Below are 24591 nucleotides of genomic sequence, written 5' to 3'. Positions count from 1 at the left end.
GGAAAGCATCAAGATTCCTGACACTCCCTGTCTGATTTCAGAGCCATCCACTGTCAAAGAAATATCTAAAACAGATTGTGCTTTGTGTTCAGATGAAAATATGATTATCAGGGTTGGATATCGGTTCCCGGTATCGGTACAATACCGGATAATCACTTTGAAAAGTACCGATATATACCGTTTCGTAAAAGAACCGGTACCGATTTCGGTATTTCCATAAACGAAAAACAAAATTTTTACAAAATCTGTGGCAAAATAAAGCAGAAATTTAAGCAAATAGCGTAATAACGCGATCGACATTGTTATCTGTGATCAGAGTAACCTCCCTTGACATGGAGAGCCAACCGTGCGAATAGTTTCGTATGCTAAATATTACCTGAAATACTTCTTTCCCCGTCGTTTTAAACAACGTAAACCAATACTTAATTTCAAAATATACGACACTATTTTTCTTTGTAGTTTTCTTTTAAAACCAATGAAAAAAAAAAATGATGTAAATAAAAAATTACGAGACTAAGCTGTAACCTACATAAACAAATAATCGGTTTTCGCGAACCATTAGAAATAATGTTATTGTTGGAATGTTGGTTGTTTCATATGTTTTGAAGGTTATTGTTCAATTAAAAATGTGTTGCAAAGTGTTTCACTTTAAAAACATTACTAGTTAACCTAGTCGAAGATTATCATGAGTGAGAATGAGTCCGACTTGTTAGAGGGGTAATTTGAAAGCTAATAAGTGTTCAGTTTAACAGTTCTAGACAGTACTGAACTTTAAAAGCATTACTACAGTGAGTGTATTCATAGATTTAAATTGCATAGTGAGCGAGGTATCTGCTCTAGATTTTTATTTTGGAAAACTAGTCTGTAAGATATGTTTATTTTTTACTCTTTCATAATCTAATACATACAACATTCCATTAACAAACTTAAAATGTTCATATATCACAGCAAATTTTCATGTATATCTACTTACATAGGTGTATATAATACTAAGTAAATCATTGCTTATGTAATGTACTACAAAGCATGGTATCGGTATCGTAAAAAATACCGTATCATTTCGTTGGTATCGGTATCGGTATCGGACCGCTTCGTCCTTAACAATATCCAACCCTAAATTGATTATATGATTAATTCTGTTTTTTCAGCTTTTAGTTTCAACAGTATTCATCCAACTTACTATTTCCTTTAGACAACTTTCAACACGATGGTGTCTTCAATAGACATTCTGTTTATCGGTTTGAAGGACTGATATAACTGTGAATCATCTGCATAGAAATGATTGTTCAGTCCGTGCTTTCTGCAGATAGCTCCGGTTTTGTGTAGTTCTTTGGCCCCAGGACAGACCCTTGGGGTACACTGTACTTAATGAGCACTGGTTGTGATAGCTCACCATCTATGCATAAGGTCTGGTAGCGGTCACTAAGGTATGACATCATCCATGCGAGTGGCTTGCCTGCAATACCAAAGTGACGTTCTAGGCGATGAATCAACATCCTGTGATCGATAGTGTCAAATGCTGCAGACATATCGAGCATCACAAGAATAGTCACATTGTTTTTATCCAACGATTGAAGAACAATATAAAGTTAAGTCACATCAGCAAAATATTCTATTTGCTATTTAAGATGACCACCAAACGAGTATTGTCTAAGGATTGTCTTTTTTTCTGTATGTTGTAATTTTGTACTCTCTGTCCCAGGTCACACCCTGCTCATCAACTTTTGAACTGCCCTACCAGTTGAACAACTGCTGAATATAGGTAAATATCCTTGTTGTTCATTAACTGCTAAATATAGATACCTGTCCTAGCTGTTCATCAACTGCTGACTATTGGTACCTGTTCTAGCTGTACATCAACTACTGACCATAGATAAATGTTCTAGCTGTTCAGCAACTACTGACTATGCATTACTGTCCTAGCTGTTCATCAATTGCTGAATATGGATATCTGTCCCAGCTGTTCATTAACTGCTGAATATGGATACCTGTCCCAGCTGTTCATTAACTGCTAAATATTGGTAACTGCCCCAGCTGTTCATTAACTGCTGAATATGGATATCTGTCCCAGTTGTTCATTAACTGCTGAATATGGATAACTGTCCCAACTGTTCATCAACTGCTGAATATGGATACCTGTCCCAGCTGTTCATTAACTGCTTAATATAGATAACTGTCCCAGCTTTTCATTAACTGCTGAATATAGATATCTGTCCCAGCTGTTCATTAACTGCTAAATATTGATAACTGTCCCAGCTGTTCATTAACTGCTGAATATGGATATCTGTCCCAGTTGTTCATTAACTGCTGAATATGGATAACTGTCCCAGCTGTTCATTAACTGCTGAATATGGATACCTGTCCCAGCTGTTCATTAACTGCTGAATATGGATAACTGTCCCTGCTGTTCATTAACTGCTGAATATAGATATCTGTCCCTGCTGTTCATTAACTGCTGAATATAGATATCTGTCCTAGCTGTTCATTAACTGCTGAATATGGATATTGTCCTAGCTGTTCATTAACTGCTGAATATGGATATCTGTCCCAGATGTTCATCAACTGCTGAATCTGAAATATTGTCCTAGCTGTTCAGAACTACTGACTATGGATATTTGTCCTAGATATTCATCAACTGCTGAATATGGATAACTGTCCTAGCTGTTCATCAACTGCTGAATATAGACAGCTGTCCTATAGTTATTATCAAATGCTGAATCTGAAATATTGTCCTTGCTGTTCATCAACTGCTGAATATGGATACCCGCCCTAGATGTTCATTAACTGCATAATATATATACATGATATTTATCAACTGCTGTAAAAAGATAATCATCCTAACTATTATTAACTACATAATATGGATAACTGTCCTTTGAGATGTTCATTAACAGCTTAATATCGAATTTTGTCCCAGTTGTTCATTAACAGCTTAGTATGGAATTTTGTCCCAGCTGTTCATTATCTGCTTAATTTTGAAATTTTGTCCAAGCTGGTCATAAACTGCTTGATATGGAAATATGTCCTGGCTGTTATTTAACTGCTTAATATGGAATTTTGTCCTAGCTGTTGTTGATTAACTGCTTAATAAGGAATTTTGTCCCAGCTGTTCAGTAAGAGCTTAATATGGAATTTTTTCCTAGATGTCCATTAACAGCTTAATATGGATAATTGTCCTATTAAAATGTTCTGTGACAGTTAACTGCTAAAAACAGTAATAATGAGTCTATGTTAAAGTGACAGGAAAATCAACAATACAATGTTACCTGTCCTTAATACCTGACCTTTCCTCCAAAATTTTGAGGATGATAAATGGTCAGTAACCTGCAACTGCAGACTAGATATAAATCAAAGCAAATATCAACATTAACACACTACAAATGCATTATAGTTAAATGTCAGATCACATACTTGAACCTATATATAAACGTGTCCTTGAGACATCTGAATATGTTGCTACCTTGATTTTTGTTGTAATTTACCAAAATAAACATTCAAACAAATGAATAAAGTATGTCCCCATCCATTAAACTGTAATATACCTCCCATTAGCCTTGTATCATCAGTCAAAAGAAGCCAAATTTATTCGTCTAACCGAATTTAACTAAAATACCACAATTCCTTTACTACGAAAATAAAAAAAAACCTGTATAATTTTAGAAACAAACAGATCTAACAAATAATATGATCATCGGTTTTATTAAAATAACACAGATCAAATTTAAAATTTCTTACCAATATATGCAAGTTTGGCTAGTTCACATCTGCCCATGGTATAACTAGAACGATTATCTTAAGCGACATAATTTTTCAAGTATGTTCAACAGGGAAGATATATGACATAATGATAACTTATCTCTCTCTCTCTACTTTTCCTGTTTGTAAATTATACAGGTACTATACATTACATAGAGAATAATGACAATCCAGCTATGGACTTCTGATAAAACATGAAAATAATTAAATAAGCAAATTTCTCTAAAGTTTATCTGTTGTTATTTTTTTATCTCGGGTCATCATTTAATTAATAGACTAAAATCTAGCTATTATTCTTCATAAATGTTTCTTTTTTTTTTATAGACAGCTTTTCCAACAACTTCTGTTGTGGGTCTTTTTTCAGTCATTATACTTTATAGCCAGACTATACGCCATTCTTTTCAGAAAAATATAGCTTTTTGCCTTCTTATTTGACCTTGTTTGAGAAACAAAGGGACATGATTTAATAGATTTGAATAACTTCAGGAGTTATCTCCTCTGCTAAACATTTTTTTCCTTTCTATACAGGCATCCTCTCCTCTGAAAATTCCTTCAAAATATGATGCAGTTAAACAATTTCCCCAAAAATTGTCTTTACATCAGTATTTTTATTCCCCTTTGTCTAAGTACCAAATAATTGCCTAGCACAAATAACAAATCAGGCCCCAATAGCTTCTCCTGAAAAAAAAAAAGCCCTGCCATATCTGGATCAGAACACTTCAGTTTCACAACCACATAATCTAACTCTAATGCTATGCCAGCATAATGATGCATGACAGTAAAGATGATGGTGATCCAAAAGGGGCATATTCCTTTGATTTGAGTGGTGACCTAGTTTTTGGCCCCATATGACCCAGTTTCGAACATGGCCTGGGAATCATCAAGAAAAACATTCTTACCAAGTTTCATGAAGATAGGGTCATAAATGTGGCCTCACAAGTGTTAACAAGCTTTTTCCTTTGATTTGACCAGGTGACCTAGTTTTTGACCCCATATGACCCAGTTTCGAATCTGACCTAGGAATCATCAACATAAACATTCTGACCAACTGTCACGAAGATAGGTCATAGATGTGGCATCTAGGGTGTTAACAAGCTTTTCATCTGATTTGACCTGGTGACCTAGTTTTTGACCCACATGACCCAGTTTCGAACTTTGCCTAGAGATCATCAAGATGAACATTCTGTACAAGTTTGTATCAAATCAAAGCATTTATATAAATGAAACCTCTATAGACTATATGGCTGAAAGGGCCAAAATAGAAAATTTTGCCCCATTCAGGGGCAGTAACTCTAGAACCAATGTAGGAATCTAGCTGGTTTTCGAAAGGAACCGAGATCATATGGTGACTTAAGTTGTGTGTAAGTGTGGTTAAAATCGAATGTAAAATGTCACTTCTATCATGTTCACAAGGTAATAATTAACAAATTTTGGCTCTTTCAGGGGTCAATCAGGGGCTGTAACTCCGGAACCTATTATTGGATCTGATGTATTCATCATGGAATTCAAGATATATTGTTGCTAAAGATATTTTGCAAGTTTGTATCAAATCAAACCATAAATGAAGTCTCTATATTGCTGCAAAAGCCAAAATAGCAAATTTTGGCCCTTTAAGGGGTCATAACTCTGGAACCCATGATGGGATCTGGCCAGTTTTCGAAAGGAACCAAGATATTATGCCAATATAAGTTGTGTGCGAGTTAAATTAAAATCCATTGCAAAATGTGGTCTCTATCATGTTCACAAGCCAAAATAGCAAATTTTGGCCCTTTAAGGGGCCATAACTCTGGAACCCATCATGGGATCTGGCAAGTTTTCGAAAGGAACTGAGATATTACGCCAATACAAGTTGTGTGCAAGTTTGATTAAAATTGATTGCAAAATGTGGTCTCTATCTCGTTCACAAGAAATTGTGAATGGACTGATGATGGACGGACGACGGACAAAATGTGATCACAAAAGCTCACCCTGTCACTACATGACAGGTGAGCTAAAAATATTGATTTCAAAGTTATGGAACTTGTGTCATATGATATGAATGATGATGTGGAATAATTATTGTAAGTCTGAAACAAATCAATGCTGATGCTGGGCACCAGGTAAATAGGACAGCTCTAAAAATACTAAGTTAAAAATGGCGAATATGGCTGTTGTCAAAAGTGACTAGAAAAAAAAACAGGTATAAAGTACAAGATCAGTATCATTCATTTACAGAACAGCTACAAGATCTTGACATGACCTTCAATGACCTTTGGTGCATCTGTGGCCGAGTGGTTAAGGTCGTGGACCTCAAATCACTTGCCCCTCACCCATGTGGGTTCGAGCCTTGCCCTGGGCATAGAATTCTTCATGTGAGGAAGCCATCCAGCTGACTTACTGAAGGTCAGTGGTGCTACCATGATAATGTGTTCGTCCATGATGAAATAATGCACGGAGGGGCACCTGGGGTCTTCCTCCACCATCAAAAGCTGGAAAGTCCCCATATATGACCTACAATTGTATTGGTGTGATGTTAAACCTAACAAAAACAAAAACACATCAATTGCAAACACTCCATACATCATAGATCAGATACAAAGAGAAAATCAAAGTGTTTGGGTGTACTATTTTCCATAATGTCACAATTCTTTTTACTGCCTATGGCTCGATATGTGACCCTCTCTTTAAGTGCAATTCTGAACATCTATCAAACTGTTTTAAGAGCAGACTGATTAAATTTAAAGTAAATTTCTGATAAGAGGTGCATTTAGAAAAGAATTAATGCATGAAATCTATACCAGCTTTGGGGGATTAAATGTCATTAGGATTAATCAAAAGATGATTAATGATAACTGAAAAGAGCTGAAACTGGATTTTATGAAGTAAAATTAATGCATTTTATGTAATTTAATCAAGATAATGCATGTCCATATTTAGTTTACTTAAATGTTTATTATCCAGGTTATCTAACATGCATTTACATAGATCTGTTACTACCACAATCTTTTTTGCAGTGCACTTAATTTGTAGAACTAACTTTAAAATTACAAAGAGTCATCCAACTCGTTTCTGCCAATTTTGATGGCTGAAGGAGACCAATGTTTGCTCTACGTGATTCTTCCCCAGATTCCTCCAAAACAAGGAATTTCATTTTATTAAATTATCAAAGCGGAATAATTTTCGCCATGTTTTAAAAATTTTCTGATTAATGATACACTCAAGAAAGTTACAAAAGCAAAAGCCATTAAATAATTGTAATACGATGCTCTGTATTTTCTGAATGGGACTACACTGAAGTACACCCCCACCCCCAATCTGATAGTGTAAAATATGCAGTTATGTACCATGAAGGTAGGAGTTTAAGATGATGGGGAGGGGGGAGGTGGGGAAGTGGAGTGACTCTACGACAGGGGAGGGGTAACCCCTTAGTGCAGGTGGAAGTACAGGAGCCCTTCTCTCGAAAATTCTGACATTTTAAACACCAATCCTACATTCTGGTGAGTTCTTAGAGAAAGAAATCTGTCATAAACTGAATCTATAGTTAAAGGAAAACATTTACATAAGTTACATAAGTTGATGTTTTTTCTTCAGTGAAGCATTTAAGGAGGTAGGTTACCTTGTTACCAGGGTAAATTCAAATTAGTTGAACCGCAGTGATTTTTTGTATTTCGTGTAATTTAATGTTTTAACTGCTACAATCTCAGTTCCATTTATCTCTGTCCCTTCAAGTACAATTTTTATCCAGGTTTGAAGTACATGACCCTCTTAAGGTATTTTATATAGAAAGAAGAAGGAAAATACGGATATTTATTTTATGCTCTTCAGTGGAATACTGAAATTTATCAGTGAAATAAAATTGATATTTTCACTGTTTCAAACAGTGAAAATATCATTTTTATTTTTCACTGGTACGGAACTACACTTGAATGCGAAAGAATATGAATTATAAATAAAAGAAAATTCCTTGCAAAATGTACGTCCGTAAAGGTATAAATGTATAAAGATAATAACAAGATCATAAATATTTAAATTCTTTTATAAATAAATGTAAAACAAATCAGGAAACATAGATCTAATAGAACTATTTACATTTTTCCTACAAAGATATCCTGACGTCACGGTATTATGACGTCAAGATACGATGCACGTGACGTTGCGCGGACAAACTGGATATAATTTGGTTAAAACCATTAAAAATGCATAAAATAAATAGAAAATTTGTTTGTTTTAGTGTAAGATCGAAATATATTTCACTCGTGAACACCATAATTTACATTTTCACTCGTGGCTGCGCCACTCGTGAAAATATTGCATTATAGTGTTCACTCGGTGAAATATATTTCGATCTTACACTAAAACAAACAAATATCCTCTATTTAACACTTTTCAGTGTATTTTGGTTTCATTGTTATCCGTAGAAGTCTGCATAATTAATAGTTTTACTAGTATGCGCATTAGCTTTCTAATAAAAGCTTAAAATGTATATGTCGCGGGGCTCGTGTTTCCATGGTAACGCATTTTCCCTCATTTTTCAACAATTATGTATGAAAACGGGTTTTTCGACGGCTTCAGTGCCATTCAGTTATTGACCAACATGGAATATTTGGGTAATATGATTAGCAAAATACCAAGAACTTTACATGGTACTATGTTTTTCTTAAAGTTTAGAGTAACCATGGCAACAGAGATGTTTAAAATAGCTTATATGTTGCTTTTTATCGTAATTTCTTATAAAAAAAATATTATATAAAATTATCTTGCTTGTTAATGTAGCTTTAAAACATCTTATTTCTAACGTTAGTAATATTTTCGTATGAATTGCAGTTAATTTAACAAATTTCACAGCTTAAAATACTTACAGCAGTGCCCGTCGTCTGACATTTTTCATGGAAAAATCGTTCTGCATGCTGCTATTATTCTCATGGATATTGTTGAAATGAAAATAAAAAGCCGAAGCTGTGTTCCTTAAATAGACCAGTGTCAACGCTTTTGAATTTTACAATTAGACATGTAGGTCACGGGCTTCGTTTCCATGGTAACATCAATTTAATTCAAGACACCACAATTTTATACTGAAATTTGAACAATTTTAGAGCTTAGTTTTAGTATTTAAGTAACAAATTATCAACGGAAACTGGGAAATACGTATAACAAATCAAACTGCCCAATTTTTATTTGTAAATGACCGTAATAAGTTACCTTTCAGCCAACTATATTCCCAATCACATCAGTTACCATCATCCATTTTCTTACATTCCGCATAACATTTCAATATAATTACATAAAAGAAGCAAAATATTGATCATTTTTCAGAGCAAAAGACTAATAAAAAGTATTTCAGCAAATAATGGCTGTTTAAAAATAGTTCAAATAAAGAAAAAGCACACAATAACGTACTTTCAAAATAAAAGCTATTAATTTTGCGCGGTAACTGACACATAACGTCATGACGTCAATGACGTTATTTTAAGGCAACAATGTTTTGAAGCGTTTCTGCGGCAATTCATTCATTATTTCTGCATAATTAAACCATTAAACATAAGATCGGAGGCAGGTTCAAGATTTATTTCCAGAAGAATGGATATACAAACACATTTAGTTTGTCGTAAACGTCGTCGTAAATCGTCACGTTATCTTCCGGTTGGACATGCGCACTTACAAATATCAAGGTAACCTACCTCCTTAAGAATGCTATGTGTCAATCGACTGAATCTTCAGTGAAAAATCTAAATGGTATCTTACCAGATATTCATTCCAATTATTACAAGTTCAGCAATCTCTTAAAAAAGGCAATGTATAACCTCAATGGGGGGAAGGTGTTACCCCAAAACAATAAAGACATTATTCCTCACTCAAATAGTACCCTCCTGAGAGAAGACATCCATTTTTCAAGACATTTTACAGCAGTGGAGGGAATTAAGTCAGTTTTCTATAAAATTTCTTACTGTAGTGTTGTCTTGTCTAATGCTTTCTTCAAATAATCAGCTTTTACATCCCCATTTCTTAGGCACCATCATTTGTCTATTTTAATCAACACTATTCTATTAACTAAAAGCTCTGAAACAGCTTTAGTTGCACAAAATTTCTACTTGGAGACTGTATTCTCCCATATCCAACATTTTCCCTAAAAACTCCACAAACCCCAATTTCAACCCACATCCCTACCGTAGATACCCATGTATAATGCGCACCAATCTATAATACGCATCCCTGATTTTAGACCAAAATCCTGGGGGGAAAAATTGTTGGTCAATTTTAAGGTAAACTGAAAACGAAAGTAGAGTTAACATTGACACCTGTAATAAATTTTACTTATGAGGCAAAGAGATGAATCCGTCTTGCTGTACCCAGACGAAATGATGACCATGGTTGACCATGGTCACCACAGTTTTGATGGTTGACCATGTTTTCACCATCAAATACCATGGTGAAAACATGGTCAGGAGCAGGGCCGGCCATGGTCGACCATGGAGAGAGAAGACTGGCCATGGTCGACCATGGTCAGAAAAGACAACAGTTTGACCATGGTCTACTGTGGTCAACCTTTTTCAACCATGGTTAACCATGGACTACCATGGTCATGTTAGTAATTTTCACAATTATCAAGTTTTACAATGCACCAAAGATGCCTGACTGCATTTTAGCTCCAAAAGTTTTCCTAGATATAGAATAGTTTTCCTGCATTTATAGACAGATTCGAAAGGTACACTTTCATAGTCTGACTATAATTTGTTGTCATCTTAGCAATTTTATGACAAATAAATGACTGACTTGCAAAAATAGATATAGACTGCAATTGTCATGTACGTTCACGACCCTTTCAAATTTATATTTATACATTTAATTACTTATCTGACTTGGTGAAATATTTTGATATATTTTAAAACATTGTTTCAAATATACTGATTTTAAGATATATCAAAATAGCGTATTTTGATTTCTCGTTACAAAGTAATTTTTTCACATAATATACCCAAATTTTCAGTATTTTTACATAACTACTACCGAAAAAACGGTCTCTCAGAATTTTGAAATTTTCTCCAATATGATTTTATGGAACAGTCAGTTTCTTTTATCAAAATTTTGCCACCGACAATGTTCCATTATAAATTATAATATCATCGAACAAGATATCAACAATCTGAGAGATGCTTCCCTCCATATTGAATACTTCTTTAAAATGTAAAAAAAATTGCAAGTCGATACATCAATAAATGAAAAAGGAATTAAATTTTAGTAGTCAGATATACACTTGATTTTATTTCTTTCCCTTCTCAATCTCATGTGAGGACTGGTTCTCACCATGAGCATTTGAGCTTTTGTGTTTGCTAGTTGTCCGTCAGGTATCTGTCAAGACTGATCCCTGTGTATATGGACTATGGTAGTTCATGGTCATAACCATGGTCGACCACGTTTTGACCATGGTCGACCATGTTTTGTTAAATGGCACCACAGTTTTTTATAGACAATAATCACCACGTTCGACCATGGTCGTGGACCTTGGTCAACCATGGTTGACTGTGGTCCACAACCATGGTCAACCATGGTCCCCAATCACGGTTGACCATGTTGATTATTGACTATCAAAAACTGTGGTGCCATTTAACAAAAGGTGGTCGACCACGGTCAACCATGGTCATATGACCATGAACTACCACGGTAGACCATGGTAGTCCATGGTCATATGACCTTCATTTCGTCTGGGTACTACTGATTTTTGTTTTCTTAAAAATAAAACCAAAAAAATATCTTTAATTTTTTATTTTTTTTTAATTTGAATATTTTTAGCAATTGTTTTCAACATCTTTACATGAGCTTCTTAATTCAAACCAGTCACCTTGTGTCAGTTTTGTTGTTCAAAGTTGGATCTCAGTTACAGATAATAACTGATCTTTAATATAAAAATCATAATATAATTATATAGTTTTTAATATTTCTTTCTTCAATTCTTTTAAATTAATTTTGTTAAAGGAAAAATAAACCACTCTTTATCTGTTACGGAATGTAACGGCAATCTTTAAGATTTTAGTGTACACAGCGCAGAGAGTAGTTTCCCCTTAGTGGAATGGCGAAAATCATAAACTAACTTGTTTTGAAGTCAGAAAATTGTCTATACCTGTGTATAATATGCACCCAAGATTTGTTGGTGGTCCCGGAGATAAACAAGAGCTGTCCATAAGACAGCCAAGCTCGACTATTCGAAATATTGTCACAGAAGCAGGAAATGATTACCCAAAATGTTAAATATCAAAAGAGTTTTAAGTTCGAAAGGGGACATAATTTGACCAAAATACATATCAGAGTTATGGGACTTGGTGCTATCAACTAGTTTTATAACCCCGAAGAAACATGTTAAGTTTCAATTCAATATCTGCATTAGTTTTGGGGATAGTAACTTGCATGTAAAACTTTAACCAGAATTTTCTAAGTCCAAAAGGGGGCATAATTTGCCCAAAATACATGTCAGAGTTATAGGACTTGGTGCTATAAACTAGTTTTATAACCCCGAAGACACATGTGAAGTTTCAATTTAATATCTGTAGTAGTTTTGGAGATAGTTACTTGCATGTAAAACTTTAAACAGGATTTTCTCAGTCCAAAAGGGGGCATAATTTGGCCAAAATACATGTCAGAGTTATGGAACTTGACCCAGTGAGGTAGGTAATTGATCTAGAAAAAGAAAAAATAAGTTTCAAATCTATATGCCTTTTAGTAATAGCTGTATGTACTTGCACGCAAAACTTTAACCAGCAAAACTTTAACCAGAATTTTCTAAGTCCAAAAGGGGGCATAATTTGGCCAAAATACATGTCAGAGTTATGGGACTTGACCCAGTGAGGTAGGTAATTGATCTAGAAAAAGAAAAAATACGTTTTAAATCTATATGCCTTTTAGTAATAGCTGTATGTACTTGCACGCAAAACTTTAACCAGAATTTTCTAAGTCCAAAAGGGGGCATAATTTGACCAAAATGAAGGTCAGAGTTATGGGACTTGGTGCTATCAACTAGTTTTATAACCCCGAAGACACATGTGAAGTTTCAATTCAATATCTGCATTAGTTTTGGAGATAGTAACTTGCATGTAAAACTTTAACCAGAATTTTCTAAGTCCAAAAGGGGGCATAATTTGCTCAAAATACATGTTAGAGTTATGGAACTTGACCCAGTGAGGTTGGTAATTGACCTAGAAAAAGAATAAATAAGTTTCAAAGCTATATGCCTTTAAATGATAGCTGTATGTACTTGCATGCAAAAACTTAACCAAGGTGTGACGCCGACGCCGACGCCAGGGTGAGTAGAATAGCTAGACTATTCTTCGAATAGTCGAGCTAAAAATTGTGCGTTATGTATACACATGAATACCTTTGGTATTAACACAACACTGCCCCTCCCTCCTCACTATTTTTATGGAAACTGAGCCCCAAAATAACACCCAATTAAGCAAAATGCAATGCCCAAAGGGCCATTAGTATATTTTTGCTGCCAGTTCTTTCAATAAAGACCTTACATTTTAAAATCTCTCTGAGGATAATATACTTCAGCTCTAAAACTGATGACCCTTGATGCATACATAGTTTGAGTTACCAGACTTCCAATCTGGAGGTCATAGATCCCAATCTTTAGCAACATGACTGCCTGAAAAATTGTGTCTATGACCAAAGGTCTTTTTCCCTTCAGGTGTGATTGATTGTCAGCTGGAAGGCCAGGTTAAAACTGGATACTGGACATTACTGGTATCATTAACTGACTGCCATATATAGTGGGAATAGTCTGTTGAATTACAATGTTGAACACAATGGCTATATTCCTTCCACTACCCAGACCATTTACTATTAGTTCTAAATAGTTTAGAGTAATCTTTTCATCCCTGTCAAAGGAATAAAACAGTACACTGTTCTGCTATGCTTCCTTGCACTATTTACAATATCCATAGTTACATAGGAATGAAAATCTGCTTTTTCAATATTGTCATCAATATTTGTATCATAGCTCGGTGTTTTTTCTTAACAAATTTGGTGCAGGTAAATCGTATACACTGACTACAGGGTGCGGTAACTAAAAGTGTGCAGGTATTTAATACCCGCACGCTAGTTACCGCACTGTTGGATAGGAAAGTATGCCAGCGTGTCTTGAACAGTAGACAGCGAAGTGTATTTTATTGATTTACTGCTCTAGCATTGGTTTATTTTACCTGGGTTTTACACATTTGTAATGCAAGGATTTCAAGTACTCACTGAACTGCTGTATATGGCAATGAGGAACGCCTACAACTACCATATATGGAAGGCTATGATACAAAACAGAAAGAACATTAAAACTCTCGGGTAAACGATTTATACTCGGGGGCTATGCCCCCTCGTACAAATCGTTTACCCTCGAGTTTCAATGCTCTTTCTATTACTTATCCCCTGACTGTTCTGTCCGCACATGAGGAACAGATTTAGCACAGTCTACATACATTCTAAATATTCCAGAACACTACCCTTTTTTCACTCCATTGACTAACAGTGTGAGTAGAATGTCAAAGGAATATGACCTATAGAACAAATAATTTTTGCGAAGGGCAGGAAGTACAAACTGATAGGCAACTATACCTATGATTACATCTTGCATAAATAAATGGCAGTGAAATCCTGACAATGATTTCAATAAAATCAATTCCTTTTGATTATGAAAATATTTAAACAAAATGGTCTCTTTTATTTATGTTTCAGGAGACACTAACTTAAAATATTTTGATATAATCTTTGTTAAAGAAACACAATAACCTCATGTATAGTAATTTCATTTTGTTAGCACAATTTCCATTTTCTCAGCCAAATCTGACAAAGTTGTGGAGTTATTTAGTTTGGTCTACAAAAGTCACTTTTTACCTCTTAAGTAAACCAAAAAGAAATAAAATAAATCTACATGTACACTTAAACTATGCTCTAAATAAAATGTAGAGACAATGTAAAATTACTCCTAACAAAAAGCTTGAATACAATCACAGGTTACTAGATCCAAGCATGGGTGGAACTGAAAACTTATTTAACCCTAATAATCTGCTGTACACGATGGATTCTGCCTTTGCAACCAGTGTAGATCATGATCAGCCTGCACATCTGTGAAGTCTGATCATGATTTTCACTGTTTTCCATTCAGTCAGTATCTTTTTGGTAAGCACCCCTTTTAACAGCTAATGGTACTGTCCAAATTGAAAGAAGAACAAGTTCATTATAGAAATTTAGCAGGATAAGGGTTAAACACTATTTAACGGAGCTGTCTTTGTTTTAGATAACAATAAATTTAAAATCCATTTATGATCAGTTTTACGAAAGTCACTTATCAACTGCATTAAATTGTACTCAAACTGATAAGGAAAAATTTACTTCCGTTACCACTGTACAACTCTGCAGTAATTGTCGAAATCTCAAAAAAAAAACAAAAAAACTGTCTCGATTAAAATGTTCAACACAAAAACACAGGTATCACCTTATATTTAAGTCACTGTTGAAAAACAGTGTTAAACCCAAACAAACAAACAAACACAAAGGTATTTTCAAAATATTGAGCATTCTAGCATCCAAGTGATAATTGCTCAAGTGAGCAGTCACACAGTTTCACTGTATCATGATAAAGCCGTAACATTCAAACAAATGAAAAAAAAAAATGTTATCACTTCCGACAAAAAAACAACAACATATAAGCAATCGCAAAAATACTGATAAAAAGTACTTACAACTATCAAAAGTAATCCGAAACATTAAAAAAAAAATCTTGAAGGAAACATTTAAACACTAAAGGTTAGAGTGTCCCATGTTTCTTATTTTCACAGCATGCAGTCAACAAAAGCAATTACATTTTTATTAATGTGCCCCACTCAACATAAACTGATGTTTCTGGTGAACTTTTGCATTTACCAGAGGTTGACAACCCCAAAACAGTACATAATTTGCAAACCTAATTTAACACTCTAATTGTTTTATTGCCCCTATAATTTAATTTATGTCTTTAAATAGGCAACAAAGTTACCAACAATGACCAATTAAAGACGACAATATGTGAGGTTTTTATTTCTGCTGTCTTAAGGTGTTCATATATTTACATACAATAATAATATTATTCAAAATAATAACATAAAAATAGCACTCAGGTCCAAACATTAAAAACATTCTCTCAAATAATAAATGTAACGAAAACAGCAAAAGAGGTATTACGTTGAAACCCAGTTTTGTGTCCTGCTTACGTAAATCACAAAAATGTAGCAGGATAAAACGGTATCCTTGATGAGAAACTGGAAATAAAACTTCCAAGCTGATAATGCTGAGCCTTTTAAATGATTATAATAAAGGGTCCCATTCAAAGAAACCTTATAGAACTTAATGCTACAGACCAAGTTTGATAAAGATCCATCCAGCAGTTCTAAGAAGATGTTGTTAAAAGGACTTATCTATTTTTAGTTCTGGTGGCCCCTAAAAGGTGTAAAATTGAATCCTTTGAACAAATGCGAGGATGCTACTGACCAACTTTGGTACAAATATGACCAATAGTGTCAGAGGAGATGTTTAAGTAGGACGCATGATGATGAATAATGGACCATCCATCTACCCAAATAGCTCACCCTGAATAAAGTTCAGGTGAGCTGAAAACTGGAAGCTTTTTTAAACAATCCACTGTTACTGCCGAGTCTGCATGACATTTAATTATGAATGTAGCTCTACATACCCAATTAGTTCATATATTTAGAAAATTTAATACATTCGATGAGAATTTTCTACATCTGAAGTAAATATCTAATGATAAAATAGTCTTAAGGAGGTAGGTTACCTTCATATTTGTATGTGCGCATGTCCAACCGGAAGCTAACGTGACGATTTACGACGACGTTTACGACAAACAAAATGTGTTTGTATATTCATTTTCCTGAAAACAAATCATGAACCTGTCTTCGAGCTGATGCTTTATGGTTTAATAATGTAGAAATAATGAATAAATTGCCGCAGAAACGCTTCAAAACAATGTTGCCTTTAAATGACGTCATTGACGTCATGACGTTACGTGTCAGTTACCGCGCAAAATTAATAGCTTTTATCTTGAAAGTACGTAATTCTGTGCATTTCCTTTATTTTAACTATTTTTAAATAACCATTATTTGCTAAAATATTTTTATGAGTCTTTTGCTCTGAATAATAATCAATATTTTGCTTCTTTTATGTAGTTATATTGAAATGTTATGCGGAATGTAAGAAAATGGATGATGGCAACCAATGTTATTTGGAATATAGATGGGTAAAAGGTTACTTTTTACGGCCATTTTCAAATAAAAAATCTAGCAGTTTGATTTGTAATACCTTTTTTTCAGGGTCCGTTGATAATTTGTTTTATATACTAAAACTAAGATCTAAAATTGTTCAAATTTCAGTAGAAAATAGTGGTTTCTTAAATTGAATTGATGTTACCATGGAAACGAAGCCCGTGACCTATGTATCTAAATGTAAAATTCAAAAGCGTTGACACTGATCTATTTAAGAAACACAGCTTCGGCTTTTTATTTTCATTTCAACAATATCCATGAGAATAGTAGCAGCAAGTTGAACGATTTTTCCATGAAAAATATCATACGAGGGGTACTGCTGTAAGTATTCTAACCTGTGAAATGTGTTTGAATAAATACAAATAAAACGAAAATGTAACTTACTTTAGAAATAATATGTTTTAAAGCCACATTAACTAGAAAGATAATCTTAATCAATATTTTTTATTAGAAATTACGACAAAAATCATGATAAAAGCTATTTTAAACATCTCTGTTGCCATGGTTACTTTAAACTTTAAGAAAAATAGGGTACCATGTAAAGTGCATGGTATTTTGCTAATAATATTACCCAAATATTCCATGATGGTCATTAACAGAATGGCACTGAAGCCGTCGAAAACCCCGTTTTTTATACATAGTTGTTTAAAAATGAGAGAAAATGCGTTACCATGGAAACACGAGCCCCGCGACATATACATTTTAAGCTTATATTAGAAAGCTAACGTGCATACTAGTAAAATTATCAATTATGCAGACTTCTACGGATATCAATGAAACTAAAATACTCTGAAAAGTATTAAATTTCCGTATTTTCCTTCTTCTTTCAATATGAAATACGTTTGGAGGGTCATGTTCTTCAAACCTGGATAAAAATTGAACTTGAAGGGACAGAGACAAACGAAATTGAGATTGTAGCAGTTAAAACTTCATATTACACGAAATACAAAAAAATGCTGCGGTTCAACTAATCTGAATTTACCCTTGTAACAAGGTAACCTACCTCCTTAACGAAAGGTGGCAGGGCTTTTTCTTAGTAACCTGTCCCACCCCTTTCCTTAAGCCTATCAGGCTCCACTTTTCCCAATTTAAAGTGAAAAGTTCACAATCCAAAGAAACAAGTGCCCTCCTGATAGCCTTAGATATTAAATGACCTTGACCTTTGACCCAGGTTCAAGAGTGATAGGGTCATCTACCAAAGGAGACCAACCATCCTATAAAACTTGAAGTATGTAGGTCAAACAGACCTTAAGGTATTGAATTAAAATGGATTTCACCCAAAGTGACCTTGACCTTTGTCCCCGTAACCTGGAAATTATTAACGGTCATCTTCTCCAGGAGACTGGGTAAATCAGTTCTATAAAGGATTTGATGCTAAGTGACCATGACCAGTGACCCAGAATAGTTAAACTGTTTCCTGACGCTAACTTGAGAATGTATGGGCCAAGGATCACGAAACTTAATGGGGAGGTTGATCATGAACTGAGCAGATGGCCCTATTTATTCTGAGGTCAATAGGTCAAAGGTCAAGGTCACAGTGATCCGGAACAGTTAAACCAATTCCAGACGTTAACTTGAGACTTGGACCTAGGATCACAAAACTTAATAGGGAGGTTGATCGTGAACAGCAGATGACCCCTATTGATTCTGAGGTCAATGGTCAAGGTCAAAGTGACCTGGACCAGTTAAACCTTTTCCGGATGATAACTTGAGAACGCTTGGGCCTAGGATCACGAAACTTAATAGGGAAGTTGATCATGACCAGCAGATGACCTCTATTGATTTTGAGGTCTGTAGGTCAAAGGTCAAGGTCACACTGACCCAGAACAGTAGAACTGTTTTTGCCAAATAACTAGAGAATGCTTTGGTCTAAGATCACATTTGATACGGAGGTCACTTATGACTGGTAAATGACCCATAATTATTGATTTGAAGTTAGTATATCAAATGTCCAGTGCACAGTGACCAAATAATTTCTGTTCATTGTGCAGTTACTGAATGCATCAAGGTGGGGAGCATTTCGTGTTCTACCAGCTCTTGTTCAAATAAAGTTTCTCTTCCAAGTAAAGTATTCATTCCTCTGGCAGTGATGAGTGTGTGGAAGGCCTATTTAGTGCACTGTCTGACCACCCAATATCCTCATGAATTATGGCCTCTGCTGACAGCTTACTGTCACTTTGATATATTTCAAGTCACTAAAACAGATATGACAGTGGCCCAGATTTAACTTCTTTCTTGTTTTTACAAATCTTGGTCACATTTGAAGGTCTTTATTGGCTGTTGTGAGCAATTAATTAACATGTCAATGAATAAGTAATAAGTTATATCTGTACCTTTAATTGCATACTGATCAATTGTTAATTACCTTCCTTCATTCCTTAAGCTGAAGGCTAGACATGTTTGTTTTAACATTAATGTCCCTTGAATTGCCTTGAAAGGAAGAAAACATATATTTGTTGATTGGGAAAATGATATATTTCTCTTTGTCCCATTAAAATAGAATACACCTGTTTTTTCTCCCATTTTTCCCATTTATGCTGATGCTGTATGGTAGTGTTTATATTCACTGGGTGGGTGATAAAGACTGTATGGTGGTGTTATTCAGAGTGGATTTCTTTTGCAGTTATGTCTCAGTTCAGGGTAGTGTGATTTAACCATGATGATATTTTTTTGAACAGTATTTTGACCCACCTATCAATGTCACTCTAAAATTCAATATGGAGGATGTTGTGAAGTCAGACATGGATGCCACAACATCTTACATGAATGCACCCGTGGGCATGTTGCATAAGGAAAGAAAAATTGTAATCATGGGGATTAATTTTCAGGGATATCCTGGTTGCTTCAAACACAGGATATTAACCCTTAAAGAACAAATATTCATTTCATATCCACATATTCATAATCCCACAAAAATCCATTTTCAAATTGGTCAAAACCATGAAATTTCATGCCCACAAAGTTACATGATTTCACAAATACACATGCCGAGTTTGCTATTACATTTTGGTAGGACTACATAGTACTTTTTTATACAATGGATTTCCAAGTTTTTTGTGGCAGGGCTATTGGGTAGTGTTTCTCATACAATGGATTCCACTTTTGCTGTTACTTTTTATATGGTAAGGCTGTATGGTAGTGTTTTAATACAATGGATTTAAGTTTTGCTGTTACATTTTATATGGCAGGGCTGTATGGTAATGTTTTTCATACAATGGATTTAAGTTTTGCTGTTACATTTTATATGGCAGGGCTGTATGGTAATGTTTTTCATACAATGGATTTAAGTTTTGCTGATATATTTTATATGGCAGGGCTGTATGGTATCGTTTTTCATACAATGGATTTAAGTTTTGCTGTTACATTTTATATGGCAGGGCTGTATGGTAATGTTTTTCATAGAATGGATTTAAGTTTTGCTGTTACATTTTACATGGCAGGGCTGTATGGTAATGTTTTTCATACAATGGATTTAAGTTTTGCTGTACATTATTTTCACTAGGCCTTGGCCTCTAATAATATATTCAGCATGCTGTCCTATCAACTGTATCAAGATTCGCTACCTTTAAAGGCCAAAAATAGCCATACAAGTCACGTGACCAACCACATATAAAACCATGAAAAAGCGTGCAAAATTCATAGTTGTTCTAGCGACGTGCCGAGATAGATACTCGATCCATTTGCAGACAATCTGTTTGGTAAGAAACCACGTGTTCTTGTTTGAATTTGTTGAATTTTTTTGTTTCGAGTTTTTGCTCTAACGCTGTTAGGGCCTTTTTTATTTGCAGAATTCATTCTGTCTTTTATTATTTCATTTATTTTCTTTTTAGTTTTCTGCTTTTGCCTTGTTTCACGCACGTTCTTTGCTTCGTTTTTTTGTTTTTTGCCTGTGTACGTTTACCATACATTGAAATGTCTCAGTCCGACTCGGATAAAGGGGGTCGAAAGGACGATGTCCTTTCTATAGGGGAAATTTCTGACGAGGAAAAATCTTTCTCGGGGTTTTCGTCAGACGAAGTTCGCCCTAAAGGCAAAGGGAAAACTCCCAAGTTCACAAAAAAGAAAAAATCCCCCACGAAAAAATCAAAAGTGCCCCAGAAAAAGATTCCGAAAAAATCTAAAAATAAATCTGGGAAAACCGATATACAGGCTGGTAGTAGCAAATCGTCATGCGCTATTCGCGCTTCCGGTAGCTTTTCCGGTGATTATGGAAGTGACAGGCATGACAAAGGTAACCTTATTAATCTGGATAATTTATCGTCTGGGAACGTATTTAAATTACGACAGGTGTTGGGCGTTGCCCCACCAGATGAGAATGACCAGACTGGTTATTTAAATGATTTTAATGATGATTTTCGGGCTATTCGGGTAGAAATTGACAATGATGGCCCAGACCCTTCGACTAATTTGGTCTATGATGATCAAATCTCTGAAGACCCAAACACAGTCAGTTCCCTTAAAAACGTCGATGACCAATTTGCTAATGCCCTTTTTGATCAAGATGTAAATTCTAGTGGCATAAATGATGTATCTCATGAGGAAACTGATTGGGACCTACCAAAATTGAAAACCCCTGAAAGGGGAGACAATATTAGTCAATCATTGGCTGATCTCATTAAAACTGCTTGCACTAATCAGTGCGATATTAATGGTATAATTGATCAATACAAGGTTCCAGCTAATTGTGACCTTATGTGTCCTCCAAAAGTGAACGAGGAAATTTGGTCTGAATTGGCCAAACAAAAAAGAGTCCAAATTACAGACAAATCGTTGAGAGATATTCAGAATCTTGTTCTGGCTGGAGTATTGCCAGTTTTGAAGCTTGCTAAGGTGATGCAACCTTTTGTTTCTCAATTACCTGAAGCTAAAACTCTGATTTCACATTCATTGACTTTGTTGGGTCAGGTTCAGTTCAATATTAGCGCTAGAAGGCGTTATCTGCTGAGACCATATTTAAAGTCGAGGTATGCTGGGATTTGTAGTATCAATACTCCAATTACTACCCTTTTATTTGGGGATGATATTTCAAAGGAGTTGAAAAGATGTGAGACTGAGTTGAGACTTGGGAAATACCCAAATTCAAAAAATTTTAGAAGTAATTCATACAATAGAGGTTGTGGTGTTGTACCAGGCAACTACCGAGGTGGTATAGGACCTATGCGTGCTAGAGGTAGAGCAATGCAACGAAATAAACCTTATGGGTACACACAGAATGAGAGATATGGTCAATTTGGGTACCAACACCAGTTTGGCAATAGGACGAGAAGAGCACCTTCATGTACCGTCACTCAGCCAACTACTAATGCTTCCCCAAACTAGTTGAGATAGGCTCTAAAGCAAAGGTAAGTAACTCTGAGAGATTGTTGGCTTCTTTTAGTGAATAGAAATCATTAACTTCTGACCAATGGGTCTTAGAAGCTGTGCAAGGTTATAAAATTGTTTTTGACAAAACACCAGTGCAAACTTCACTTCCAAATGAGATTAATTTTAATGATGCAGAAACGGCTTTGGTTGATCAGGAAGTACAATCAATGTTAGATGATGGCGCAATTTATGGTACTGATAAAGAGTCAGGGGATTTTATTTCAAATATTTTCATAGTTCCTAAGCCCCAAAGCAACAAATGGAGACCAGTTACCAATCTGAACCATCTTAACTTTTATGTTCATTATGAACATTTTAAACAAGAGACTTTTCCATATGTTTTGGAATTAGTACAGAGAAATGATTACTTTACTTCTTTAGACCTTAAATCTGCTTATTTTTCGATACCTATTCATCATGATAGTCAAAAGTATCTGAAATTTACTTGGAAGAATGACTTATTTTGTTTCAGTTGTCTCCCCTTTGGGCTCTCATCAGCCCCTTTTGTTTTCACAAAAAATCATGAAACCGGTCTTTGCATTTTTCAGACAGTTGGGTATAAGATGCTCCTATTACATTGATGATTCTATTAATATGAATCAAGACAAACAAAGTTGTCACCATAATGCAATGACAATGTATAAAAAGTTGCAAGCATTGGGTTTTGTCATTAACAATGAAATATCAGTTGTAATTCCTTGCCAGAGAATTGTGTTCTTTGGGTATATTTTAGACTCTGTTTTGTTCATGGTATTTTTGCCTGAAGAAAAAATACAAAAAATTATTTCTAAAGCTTCAAAATTGTTACATCAAGACTCTGTCAGGATAAGAGATCTAGCTTCATTCATTGGTTATTTAATAAATGCTTTCCATGCAGTTCTTACATTACAGAAGTCTTGAGCGGCTGAAAGTAGAAGGTTTAAGCCTGTTCGGTGATTATAATGCAGTACTGAAACTTACTGATTTAGCAACCAATGAAATTGAATGGTAGGTCAAAAATATCAGAGCCAAAAATGGTAAGAAGATAAGACAAGATTCAATTTCAACTTGGATTCAATGTGATGCGTCGAATGCAGGCTGGGGTTGTTTTCATGTTGATTCCTCTGTTACTGTTGGAGGCAGATGGACTCGTAGGGAAATGATTTATCATATAAATTATTTAGAGTTACTTGCAATTTTCTTTGCTTTAAAGTCTCTTTTTTCAAAACATAGGGATATTCACATTGGCATCCAATCAGATAATACAACTGCAATTTCTTATGTGAATAAAATGGGTGGTATGTGTTCTCCTGATATGGACAATCTTGCAAAACAGATTTGGAGTTGGTCTTTGGAAAGAAATATATTCTTGTCAGCTTTCCATTTACCTGGTTGTACTAATTTGCAAGCAGATTTTGCATCTCGTAATTTCTCAGATACAACTGAATGGAAGCTGAAAGAGGATATCTTTAATAGACTTTCCAAACATTTTATGCAACCAAATATAGATTTGTTTGCTTCACGTTTGAACAAGCAATTAGATTGTTATGTCTCTTGGATGCCAGAGCCTGGTGCTTGGGCAGTGAATGCTTTTTCTCTGAATTGGAAGGGATTAGAACCATATATTTTTCCTCCATTTAACCTTTTGAGTAAGGTCTTGAATAAGATTATGGAGGATGAAGTTGAAGAAGCTCTTTTAATTTGCCCTTTCTGGCCTAACCAGACCTGGTTTCCATTGTTTCTTCATAGTTTGATCTGTCTTCCTATAAGGTTACCAAGACACCGAGATCTTCTTCGTATGGTACACAATCAACAACTACATCCTATGGGAAAACAACTGTGCTTGATTGGGGGTCTTGTCTCCGGTTGTCGCTCCAGGATAGAGGAGTTCCAGAAGGGGCTATTGACACGATTTTCAAGAGCTGGAGGATTGGAACTAGGAAACAGTATTCGTCAGCGTGGAGGAAGTGGTCTATGTGGTGTTGTATCAGGAGCTGTAATCCCGTTTCACCCTCTGAAACGGATATAGTAACTTTCTTGTTTTTCTTGAAGAATTTAAAAAAGTCATATAGTGTTATTTCTACCCATAAATCAGTGATTTTTGAGACATTAAAACTTGTTCAAGGAAATTGGAACAGTAATTTACCTGTTGTGTCACGTTTTGTAAAAGGACTTTTTGTAAGTAACCCCCCTAAGGCTAGATATTCTTCAACAT

At 35.0% G+C, this 24591-nt stretch overlaps 1 protein-coding gene across 5 annotated transcripts in view; it reads right to left on the bottom strand.

Moving 5' to 3' along the window:
• LOC123548818 (uncharacterized) overlaps positions 1-24591 on the bottom strand; it is a 166952-nt gene that overhangs the window by 118155 nt on the left and 24206 nt on the right. The window contains exon 1 of one of the 5 annotated variants that reach the window (XM_045336374.2): positions 3736-3779. The exons of the other annotated variants lie outside the window; for them this stretch is intronic. The gene's annotated coding sequence lies outside the window, so the exon portion shown is untranslated. Of the gene's footprint in view, positions 1-3735; positions 3780-24591 lie in introns of those variants that run through there. 5 annotated transcript variants of the gene reach the window in all.

This window comes from Mercenaria mercenaria, chromosome 6 (assembly GCF_021730395.1).
Source record: "Mercenaria mercenaria strain notata chromosome 6, MADL_Memer_1, whole genome shotgun sequence".
NCBI lineage: Eukaryota > Metazoa > Mollusca > Bivalvia > Venerida > Veneridae > Mercenaria > Mercenaria mercenaria.
This window is presented reverse-complemented; position numbering and strand designations above follow the sequence as displayed.